Source organism: Pseudorca crassidens, chromosome 16, assembly GCF_039906515.1.
Source record: "Pseudorca crassidens isolate mPseCra1 chromosome 16, mPseCra1.hap1, whole genome shotgun sequence".
Classification (NCBI taxonomy): Eukaryota; Metazoa; Chordata; class Mammalia; order Artiodactyla; family Delphinidae; genus Pseudorca; species Pseudorca crassidens.
Window position 1 is genome coordinate 25513741 of NC_090311.1, and position 12404 is coordinate 25526144.

General features: G+C 41.6%; 1 protein-coding gene across 2 annotated transcripts in view; it reads left to right on the forward strand.

Moving 5' to 3' along the window:
* Window positions 1-12404, forward strand: part of NT5C2 (5'-nucleotidase, cytosolic II) — a 149901-nt gene that overhangs the window by 972 nt on the left and 136525 nt on the right. The window lies entirely within an intron of this gene.

Consider the following 12404-nt stretch of genomic DNA (forward strand, 5'->3'; position numbering starts at 1 on the left):
GCCCTGTAGGCAGGCATTTGAGATTTCAGTCTGTGTAAATGTTCATCTGGTTTAGGGAGGGCCCCTTCTTGTGGAGATCTGTCTTTGGACAAAAGAGGTCCCTGCAAACAGATTAAACTCCAAAAGTGGGGAAGAGTGCTGATGACTGAGCTGGCCTCCTTCACTACACAGTGGTGGGTTTCCAAGAATGAGATCTGTAAAGATGAAGGCTGGGAGGAGGTCGGGTGGGGTCTTCAAACTTATAATCTCTCAGGATGTGGCTATGGCTTTGAAGAGGGAGGATGAAGAACTTTTTAGTAGATTCCAGAATTCCAAACTGAAGGCCTTTCTTGATCTTGGAATCTCAAGGATGTAGTTCTAGGATGTTTTACTTTCATGGAGGAAATATTACCTGAGACAGGCCACTAAAGGAAGGGGGGGAATAGAGGCCTATGGGACTTTGGAGCATATTCTTGGCTTTGTGCTTTATGTCATGTAAGATGGTCAGGCCCTGCCACAGCCTGTCTCTGTGGTTCCTCATCAGAGACCAAGACCTGAGCTGGAGGGACTCAATGCTGAGTTCAGTGGGCTCAGAAATTCCTGGTGATGTGAAGGATGGAAGAGTGCTAACATCACAGAATGAATATTCTCTGCCAGCCTTTGTGCCAGGAATTTTGCATAGGTTTACCTCCTTTTGGCCACTCTTCAAGGTAGCCCTTACCCCCATCTTACAGATAAGAAACCAAGGCTTAGCTGCAGCACTCTGCATAAGGTCACTAGCAAGCAAACATACATTCTTTCCTCGCTGCATAATTCTACTTCTTAGAAAAATGAGACTCTTGAAGTCTTATTAATTTCCATGCAGCCAGAATAAGGCTAAGTAGACTTCAGGAAAGTTTTGGCCAATAACAAAGTAGCAGGCTGGTTTGTAATTCAAAGAATCAGAGGTGATGGGCTTGAACTGTGCCTCCTGCCACTTCCTAAGCATGTGGGGATAACAACGCCCACCTCGCCAAGGTCATAAAAAACTGAGTTGATGCATGTGAAGGTGCTTTGTTCAGGTATAAGGGGTTATTGTCATCATTGTCCTCTTTCAAATAACAGACATTCCTTTGCATCTACTGTCAACAGCAAATGAGTTGGGTTTCGTGATGGAATTGTCCACAGTAACCTTGCACAGGCCTCCAGGCTTTCCCCCTGGGAGTGAGAATACAGCCCACTTGACTGTGCTACCAGGGACCAACATGAGTGTGGCTAAGTGGAAACAACCACAGATAATTAGAAGATCTTACATCTGGGCTGTTGGTCCGATCTCATTTTAACCATGTTATCAGGACTACCAAAAATCAGCAAAATGTCCTAGTTGGAGTTTCACCTTTCTTTTCCTTTCCATCCTCCAATAGAAGCAGTAATCCGAAGGCAAAACACACATAGAGCAGGAGGTGAGGCAAAAGGCCTGAATAATCCATCAAAGGGGTAGTGGCCCTGGAAAATCTAAAGTGGGCTGCATTTTGCAATTTCTGAATAGCTTACCTGAGATTCCATGCTGAGATTCCCCAGTGAGACTTGTGTCTCCCTGCCTCCCCTTTCTTGACATACCACTCCGTAGGCCCAGATGTTTGGCTTTAATCATTTTAGCACAAAGCTGTACTACCAAGGAGTGATCTTGGCTGAGTCTCAAACCACAACTCCTTCCAGCTGGCCAGGTCTCCTGAGGGAGTGCCCTGCCCTATGCAAGGGGTGTGTATTCATCTTCCTGTAATGTCAGACTCAGGCAGACACATTGTTCAGTTATCCCCAGGTTCTCCTTCATGCCACATCCTCTGTGGCCTCTGCATTTGGCAGTGCTCACTACTCTCCTGGGTTTCAAGGACTTAGTCTTTGGCCTCTGCTCTTCCCTCATAAATTCTTTTTTAGGTATGATGCCTCCCAGAGGCAGGGAGCCTTGTGATAAAGTTCTGTCCATAAGAGCTCTAGTTTTGCATCACAGTTCTTCCTAGCCATGGGACTTTGAACAAGTTGCTATTATTTGCTGAACCTTAGTCTCTTCATCTGTAAAATTTCAATAAAACCATCCACCTGAGGGGTCTCCAAACCTGACTGCTCATTAGAAGTACCTGGGAACTTAAATTCAGATTCCCAGGCATTACCCCAGACTCATTGAATTTAGGTTTGAGAACCCTTGACCTCTCTCTCATGAGATTACTATGAGGTGTAAATGTGATTATGTATACAAAGTGGGTATCACAGTGCCTGCCATGTGCATGCTCAAGAAATTCCTTGGAATTTTTTCCTGTGCCCCCACTTCAGCTGTTGAAATCCTTAAGGCTCAAATGCTGCCTCCTCCATGAAGCCTTCCTGATATTTCCAATGTAAAGTGATCCTTCCCTCTCATGAACTCTCCTCCTCCTACCCACAGCCTTTGTAGTATTCACATGACATAATTGCCTCCCATCTTCTGCTGTAATTATTTGTGTGTTTGTATATCTGAACTGGAAGCTCCTTGAGCACAACTTCTACATCTATGTATCTCTCTCAGCATCCGTCACAGTATTAAACACATGTGAGGAGAAAAAGATGGTTGCATTTTTTCCTCTACAACCACTTGGGAAAACTCTTTGGCATGACACCAAGGGTACGATCCATAAAGGAAATCAACTTCATAAAAATTAAAAAATCTTTTGCTCTGTAAAAGACCCATTTAAGAAGATGAAAAGACAAACCACAGACTGGAAGGAAGTATTTGAAAATCACATATCCAACAAAGGATGTATGTCCATAGTAAATAAAGAACTCTAAACATAGCAGTAAGAAAATGAACATTCCAATTAGAAAATGGACAAAAGACTTGGGCAGACATTGTACCAAAGGGAATATACAGATGGCAAATAAGCATACGAAAAATATGTTCAACATCACTAGCCTTTGGGGAGATGCAAATTAAAACCACAATGATATATACTTATTAGAGTGGCAGAGACAAAATACTGACAATATCGAGTGCCTACAAGGATTCAGAGCATCTGGATCTCTTATCCACTGCTGGTGGGACTGTAAAACAGTACAGCCACTCTGGAAAACACTTCGGCAGTTTTTTATAAAGTTAAAAATACACTTACTGTATGACTCAGCAATCTCACTCCTGAATAATTAGCCTAGAAAAATGAAAACCTATGTTCACAGAAAAATTTGTATACGAATGTTCACATTAGCTTTCTTTATAATAGACAAAAACAGAAAACAACCTAAGTGTCCTTCAACAGGTGAATGGATAAACAAACTGTGATACGTCCATCTAAAGGAATGCTAATCTGTATTAAAAAGAATCAACTATTGATGAATAATTCTCAACAACTTGGATGAATCACAAAGGCATTATGCTGAGTGAAAAAGTACTCCATATTATGTGATTCCATTTATGTAACATTCTTGAAATGAAAAAATTGTAGCGATTGAAAACATCAATGGTTGATGGATTAGGGTTAGGGGGAGGATACGACTATAAAGGGGTAACATGAAGGTTGTTTTGTTCTGTAACTTTGAGTTCTGTTACTCAAATTTATACACGTGATAAAAATTCATAGAATGAGAGAGAGAGGGAGGAACCTAGTGAAATCCAAATAAAGTCTGTAGTTGAATTAATTTGTTGTGTCAGTGTCATTTTCTTGTTTTTGATAATGTACTAAGGTTATGTAAGATATTATCATGAAGAGTGAGCTGCATTCATGGTACCTGGGAACTTTCTGTACTATTTTTGCAACTTCTTTTGGGTCTTAAACTATTTCAAAGTAAGAAATTGTTCTTTGAAAATTATATACATATCAAAAATAGGCAGATGTTCTTTGTAGGTATATGCTGAAGTATTTAGGTTTGCAATGTCATGATTTATATAACGTACTCTCAGATGGTTTGGCAATAGTACACACACACATACACACACACAGATGCAGAGGATATAAAGCAAATGTGGCAAAAAGTTAACAGTTGGTGAATGTAGATGTTTATTGTATTAGTCTGACAACTTTTCTATAGGTTTGGAAATTTCAAAATAAAAAGTTATGGAAATTGATTAATAGGTAGAAAGATAAAATAAGCAAAAAAGAGTGTATTATCCAGAGCCTTCAATCTAATGCTGTACCAGCTTTGTCTAATTACAAAGTGCTCTCCCCACTCCCCTCCTGCCCAACAATAGGAAAATCCTGCTTGTTCTGGAGTAACAACAACAAAAAAAAGGTCAGAATTTACACTCTGTTGGGAGTATTTTAAGTGCTATACTGAATCCTTGGTGTTACCATAGCTAATTAACAAATATTTACTGAATCCTGGCTATGTGCCAGCTGCTGGAATTATAGCAATGAATATAGCTAGAAGTGATAAAAAGTGTCCTTTTCTCAGATTAATTTTTTTTTAGTAAATATAGAATCATACACATTTTATATATGTTCTACAGCTTTCATTTCTTACTTCATAAATTGTAGCCGTTTACCACATCAGTTATGTAGATCTATTTACTTCATTTTACAGTTCGGTGTGGGGTGCAGTTATATGGATGTGCTATAAGTTGTTTAATCAATCTCGTGTTGGACTCTTATATTGTTTTTAATTTTTCCACTATTAAAAACACCATAATTTTTTAAAAAGAAAAATACATGACCTGAAAGAAAAAAAAATATATTACCTGAGTGAAATCCAGCCTCCATGTCTATTTTGCCTTAAACAGCCAACCAACCGACATTTATTGAACACCTACTGTGTGTCTAGTTAAATGTTTTTGCTGCTTGTGTCTGTTTGTGTAGGAAAAGACATGTGATGTGGTCACTACCTCTAAGGAGTGAAGTTGAAGAGTTATGGCTAATTTGAGGTCCTAACTTATGGACTACGATAAGGCAGGGCATATTTGACTGCAGACCATGTGTGTTAAGTACTTAGAAGCCCACCCCTTTTCTGTGTCTGGTTTTATACTAGTAATATTTGTTCAGCCTAGTTTCTTCAGCCCCATGAAAACATGCTTGCGTGAGCATGTCATTAGGCAGGTGGGGAGGATTATGCCCCAAACTTTCTGGAGAAGCGGGAAATTTTTTTTAACAAAGACATGTGAAAGAGCATGAATGACATCAAGCTAAGTCATACGCTTATTTGTCCTCTGTCCATAAAAATTAAACTGTTTCTATCTACAAGAAAAGGCAAAAGAGCTCTGAGTCCTTTGGTATGGCTCAGTTGATGGTGACACGTCAATCTATGTGGTTGTAGTTTTGCTTACAAATTGGTGTTTACACAGTTTTGCATTGCATTGTTTGTTGCACAGCTTTTTGTCCCCTTGCACTTGTTCCATATGTTTGCTTAGAGGTTTCTTGGTGACCATTCTAATTTAAAAATAAAATCAAAAGTTTCTATGTTTTGGCCTTAGCAGTCTCTCCATGCTTAAGCTGATCCAGAAGGCTCTGTGTGTTTACATACTTCTCTCTCTCATCCTTTCTTCCTTCCCAGAATTAGCTCTTTGTTTACCTCTTCTAAATCCGAGTTCAGGCTGAACCAGAGTTGCCAGAGCCCCAGGGTTAGGAGAAACAGGGAGGCTTGCCCGCTCAGTTGCACTTCAGGACCTAGGACAGCTCCTCAGCCTTCCTGGTGTGGGCGCCTACTTTTTTAGACCTCACAGAACGTCAGAACGCAATCAAGTTTGAGAAGCCATTTGGTCCCCCACCCCACCCCCGCCTTTTGATGATGCCTAGAGAAAGGATCCCACTCAGCAAATGTTTCAGGATTATTAACTGCCTGGCTGTGGGAGATACAAAGGGGTTGGAGGGCTCCCACACCCCCGGCATTTCCTGTACCTACATGTCTGCTGATGCCTAAAAAAATCCTTCAGTTCAACTCAGCAAAATTATATGGATCAAGCTTTTTCCTCCCTGGAAAGAGGTATGGCCTAAATACAGATATGCTGTGGGAAGGGAAACAAAGGGACTCAAGTTTGAATGAGAAAATAATCCCTCCTGAGGGCTTGTCTCCAAGGGTACTAAAGGAAGAGAGAGCCCAGAGCATTGGGAGCCCAAAAGGGGCTGGAGAGGAAATGGCAGGAGGAAGTAAAGAAGAGAGGCATTCAGAGAAGTCTGGGCAGATGTGGTGAGCTTCACACTGTTGGCCCCAAGTGTACCCTGAACACAGTCCAAGGAGAAGCCTCACACTTTCTTAAGCAGAATACAGAGGCCTGTTGTCTCCTCTTCCAAATACACATAGCAAAAGTCACCAGACTCCTTTTCAAAAGATATTTATGTAATGGTTTAATGCATTTTTGTCTTCATTGTTCCTCACAATAAACTTAGAAAGGGTTTGTTTGGGGTTTTAAAATTTATTTATTTATTTATTTTTGGCTGCGTTGGGTCTTCGTTGCTGCACACGGGCTTTCCCTAGTTGCGGCGACCAGGGGCTACTCTCTGGTGTGGTGTGCGGGCTTCATATGGCGGTGGCTTCCCTTGTTGCGGAGCACGGAATCTAGGTACCCGGGCTTCAGTTGTTGTGGCTCGTGGCCTCTAGAGCGCAGGCTCAGTAGTTGTGGCACACGGGCTTAGTTGCTCCGCGGCATGTGGGATCTTCCCGGACTAGGGATCGAACCTGTGTCACCTGTATTGGCAGGCAGATTCTTATCTACTGTGCCACCAGGGAAACCCTAGAAAGGGTTTTATTATTTGCATTTTTCAAATGAATAAACTGAGACCCTGAGAGGTTGGGTAACTTGCCCAAAGTGACACAGCTGGAAAATGCAGAGCTGGGTCTTGAACTCAGTTTCTCTGACTCCAAGCTGGTGTTCTTTCCATCACACTGCGTCTCTAACAGGGTCTTTGTGTGCATGTGGTAAAATATATATAACATGAACTTTACTGTTTTACATGAATTCTACTGTTTTAGCCATTTTAAAATGTACAATTCAGTGGCATTAATTACATTCACAATGTTGTGTAATCATCACAACTATCTATTTCTAAAACTTTTTCATCACTCCAAACAGACACTCTATAACCATTAAATAATAACTCCCCCTGCCACCTCCCAGACTCCAGTCTCTGGTAACTTCTATGTTTTGTCTCTTTGATTTTGACTATTCTAAGTACCTTATATAAGTGGAATGATAGAATATTTGTTCTTTCGTACCTGTTTTCAAGGTTCATCAGTGTTGTAGCAGTCACCAGAGTTCCATTTCTTTTTATGGCCTAATAGGGTCTTGTGGTTGCAAAGGACAGATTCACTCAGGCCACCAGAAGTAATGAGACGTTATTGTAAGCAACCTTATAGAATTAAGGAAGACAGAAATCTCAGCCACAGGCTAGAAGTTCAGGAACAGCCATATGGCTGGGCTTACTTTGGACTTAAATACAATTTAGGATCTGATCAGCACAGCTCTAGGGACCAAAATATCTCATTGCCCCGATAGTGGCAGGAGTTTGCTGTTTTCTGATACTTGGCCATTTTGCCATCTTAGCAATCTGCTTCCACAGCTCCTGTATGGTCTGGCACTACAAACCACCAACTGCTTACTCTCTGAAAAGCAATGCTCAGGCTTTTGCTGACTCCAGATTTCTACCACTTCAGTGATATGCTATCTTTTATCCCTCTGTGCCCTTCATCTTCTGTGCCCACTGTCAACTGACAAGCTTTCTCCAAAAATCCGATTCTCTTTTCTGTTGGCCTTGTTAGTCTCCAATCATCTCATATCTCATAAGCCACCTGCCTGCCTAGAAATTAGCTGCCCTTGAGTCAAGCATCTTCCCCTGCTCTGATCACTTGTGGCCAGCGTGATAAGTCACGTGCTATTAAAATATGGTTCTTAATGGTAAAGCCCTGCCTCTCTCAGGAGGAGGTTGAGAGCACCGCAGGCAGGCACCCAGAGAATCATTGACTTAATTCTTCTACATCAGCTCTCCCACACTCTGCTGTGGAGCTGTCTATTGTACTTAAACCCTATGGCCTGCATCTACTTCTGTGACTTCTCAAGTCATGGATCAGAGGTGTAAATGTCTGGGTTAATGTGTACTATGCAGATATTTCTACACATATTTTTAGAATATACAGGCATAGCTCAGAGATATTGGGGGTTCAGTTCCAGAACACTGTAATAAAGTGACTATCTAAAACTAATATCAGAATAAAGCAAGTCACACGAATTTTTTGGTTTTCCTGTGCATATAAAAGTTATATTTACACTATTCTGTAGTCTATTAAATGTGCAATAGCATTTTGTCTAAAAAAAAAAACCAATGTACATACCTTAATTAAAAATATTGCTGGGCTTCCCTGGTGGCGCAGTGGTTGAGAGTCCGCCTGCTGATGCAGGGGACACGGGTTCGTGCCCCGGTCCGGGAAGATCCCACATGCCGCGGAGCGGCTGGGCCCATGAGCCATGGCCGCTGAGCCTGCGCATCCGGAGCCTGTGCTCCGCAACGGGAGAGGCCACAACAGTGAGAGGCCTGCGTACCGAAAAAAAAAAAAAATTGCTAGGGACTTCCCTGGTGGTGCATGGTTAAGACTCTGTGCTCCTAATGCAGGGGTTCTGCGTTCGATCTCTGGTCAGGGAACTAGATTCCACATGCATGCCGCAACAAAGAGTTTGCATGCCGCAACTAAGGAGCCAGCGAGCCACAACTAAGGAGCCCGCCTGCTGCAACTAAGACCTGGTGCAACCAAATAAATGAATAAATATTTTTAAAAAATAAAGTAATAAAAAATATATTGCTAAAAAATGCTAACCATCATCTGAGGCTTCAGTGAATCACAATCTTTTTGCTGATGGGAGGTCTTAAATATTGTGAGAATTACCAATATGTGACACAGAGACATGAAGTGAGCAAATGCTGTTGGAAAAATGGCACCGGTAGGCTGGCTTGATGCAGGGTTGCCACAAACCTTCAGCTTGCCCCAGATAGTCTCAAAGGTCGCCTTCTAAGATTCTCTGATTGCTAGCTGACCATGTCCTGTTGACTTCTCCTGGGAGAGGTTTCTGTCCATTTCTTTCCATTCTTACTGCCATTGAGGTATATTATTTCTCACTCAGGTCATTCCAAAAGCCTTCTAATTGCCCCCTCCCCACCCATGTCTCCAGGCTCATGCATTTCAGCCTTCCTAGTTTTTCATTATAGATTATGTCATCTTCTTCCTCAAAAGCTTTCACTAACTGCCCACTGCCTACTGAAAAAAATCCATGTGATGTCTGACATTTGAAGTCCTTGATTATCTATGGTTGGTTATTTGTGCAGAGCTCTCTCCCCGTAAGTGTACTGTGGGCTCCTTGAGTTTCAGAACCATGCATGACTCACTTTATAGCCTCACTTTATAGCCTCCCACACAGTTAATGACTATTGACATAGAACATCAAATATCTCCAAACTAGGAATGAAACCCTAAGAAAGTGATAGAAACAGCCCAGTGAATTTCAGTGATGATGTTTGGCAGTTAGCACGCCCATGTTCTGCATGGTGGAAACATGCAGACTATGTGTATGTTCAGATTTGCATTCAAGGTTGATGAAAGACTATCTGAAAGTCATTGTGCAGTAAGGGATGTAAGGAAGTTATGAAAGGTGTAAGGCAAGGTCCCTGCCCTCCAGGGGATGAAGGGTGCAGGGCCCAGGTGTGCAGGAAGAGGTCTGCTTAGAACAGCAAAGGAGTCCTTGAAGTGGCTTCCTGGGGACACAGCAAAGGGAAACTGGTTATTTGGGCTGAGCTTGGTACAGCCCTCCTTCAAAGAAGTGCTGTGACTCAGACCCCACTGGCTTCAGCCCTAGTGCCACAGGGGACCCCTGGTGGGTGCAACACACAGGCTGAGGAGGAAAAAGGAGGAATGAGAAAAGGGGAAGGAAAGAGGGAGAGAAGGAAAGTGAAGAAGGAAATGGGAGTAAAGGAAGTACATTACCAAAGAATCTAACATTTATATCCTATCTCCTAGTTCAAACAGCATTTTCACAAGAATGCTGTGAGGTGGCTATTAATATTTTTATTCTGATGATGATAAAAAGAAGGAGAGGTCAAAAGACTTGCCTAAAAATCACATTCAGGGTTCTAACATAAAACCTCCAACAAGAGAAAGTACCTCAACTCCCATGCCATGAAGTAAATTATGATAGTAATGGTTATGACCCAAAGAATAAAATAAGTATCTGTGAGTCCATACTGATGTAATTAAAGGATTGAGTAAATAAATAAGTGGGGAAGAAGAAACAAATCTCCCTTACAGAAGAATTCAAATTAAGACATGTAAAAGGAATGAGAGAAACAGCAAATCATGATTAGAGCACCACAGTAATAATTGCTGTAGGTGAGACCTACTGATGAAGGAAATATTAGTGAGCAAAAGTTTAAGGAGAAACATGATATTTGCATGGCCTCAAAGTATAGACTCCCAAACATTTAATTATCTTGATTTTAACATATGTCCAAAAATGCTTGGATACTGCTCCCTCAGTAAGGTAAAGCTTAATTCCTCTCCCCTTGGATGTGGGCTAGGTTTAGTGATATGTTTCTAACAAATAGAGCAAGAGCCAGCGAAGAACCAAAGAGGAACTATATTAGTCTCTGTGAGCCATACAGCCTTTTGCACAGCAACTCATCTCTGGTGTTGTAGCATGAAAGCAGCCACAGAAAATATGTTTTAAAAAAATGAGTGCAGCTGTGTACTAATAAAACTTTATTTACAAAAACAGTCAGTGGGCTTGATTTGGCCTTCCAGCCATAGTTTGCTGACCTCTGGAATAGTGCATGGAAAGGAAAAAATAGTAACTTTGCAGTGGAGAAACCTGGCAGACCCCACCTTAACCAAGTAATCAAGGTTAACATTGCCAGTAATAAGTCATATTGAAGTGGTGTCAGCAGAGCAGCAAAGGAAGAACACCAAAAGTTGATCCCTTCATAATAGTAACAAAAAATGCAGCAAAAACTTTTTCAGAACATTGGACACTAACTAAAAGCCTCCAACAATCGGGAACGTTTTCAAGAAAAACCAGATGAATTTCAGTAAGAATAGCAAGCTTTGTGTGGTGTTTCTCTTTTTAAATTTATTTATGGCTGCGTTGGGTCTTCATTGCTGCGCTTGGGCTTGCTTTATTTACGGCGAGCAGGGGCTACCCTTTGCTGTGGTGCTTGGGCTTCTCATTGCGGTGGCTTCTCTTCTTGCGGAGCTCGGGCTCTAGGCGCTCGGGCTTCAGTAGTTGTGGCTCGCGGGCTCTAGAGCACAGGGTCGGTAGTTGTGGCGCACTTGCTTAGTTGCTCCGTGAGATGTGGCATCTTCCCGGGCCAGGGCTCAAACCCGTGACCCCTGCATTGGCAGGCAGATTCTTAACCACTGTGCTACCAGGGAAGCCCCTTTGTGGTGTTTTTTAAATTTTATTTTATTATTTTTATTTATTTATTTATTTTTGGTTGTGTTGCATCTTCATTGCTGCGTGCGGGCTTTCTCTAGTTGCAGTGAGCAGGGGCTACTCTTTGTTGCGGTGCGTGGGTTTCTCATTGCAGTGGCTTCTCTTGTTGCGGAGCACGGGCTCTAGGCACGCGGGCTTCAGTAGTTGTGGCTTGCAGGCTCTAGAGCGCAGGCTCAGTAGTTGTGGTGCATGGGCTTAGTTGCTCTGCAGCATGTGGGATCTTCCCAGGCCAGGGCTCGAACCCGTGTTCCCTGCATTGGCAGACGGGTTCTCAACCACTGTACCACCAGGGAAGCCCCTTTGTGGTGTTTTAACTTATCCTGGTCCCATCCAGGGTTGGCAGTGGCCTTGAAGAAAATAGCTGCATTCCCCGTACAGGTATTGGGAACAGAAAGAACAGAATGGATCTCATTCACAAGAAATTGTGGTTGTTTGTTTTGACCTATCTGGTGGCTCCCTCAAGAATTGGCTCAAAGGACTTACCTTAATTTGAAACCACATGAAAAAATAAAGAATACCATTAAAGGTAACTCCATAGGTAAATACAAAAGACAGTACAAACGTATTTTTTGTAACTCTTTATTTTCTACTATCTTATTTAAAAGATAACTACATAAAGCAATAATAATAACTTTGCATTGATGGGCACACAACATATTAAGAGTGTAGTCTGTATGACAATAATCGTACAAAGAAGGGGAGAGGGAACAGAGGTATATGGGGGCAAAATTTTTGTATAATAGTGAAATTGGTTGGCATTAATCAGAACCAAATTGTTATTAGTTAAGATGTTCATTGTAATTCCAATTATAACTGTCCAGTTATACACTGTCCATGGTCAAACAACAATGACTAAGAAATTAACCCAAAAATATAGTAAACAAGGGAATTAAAATGGTACACTAGGACATAGCTAATCAACAAGAAAGAAGACAGTAATGGAGAAATAAGAGAAACAGAAAAGATATACAACATATAAAAACAAATAGAAAAATAACAGATAAAATTCCTACCTTATGACCAA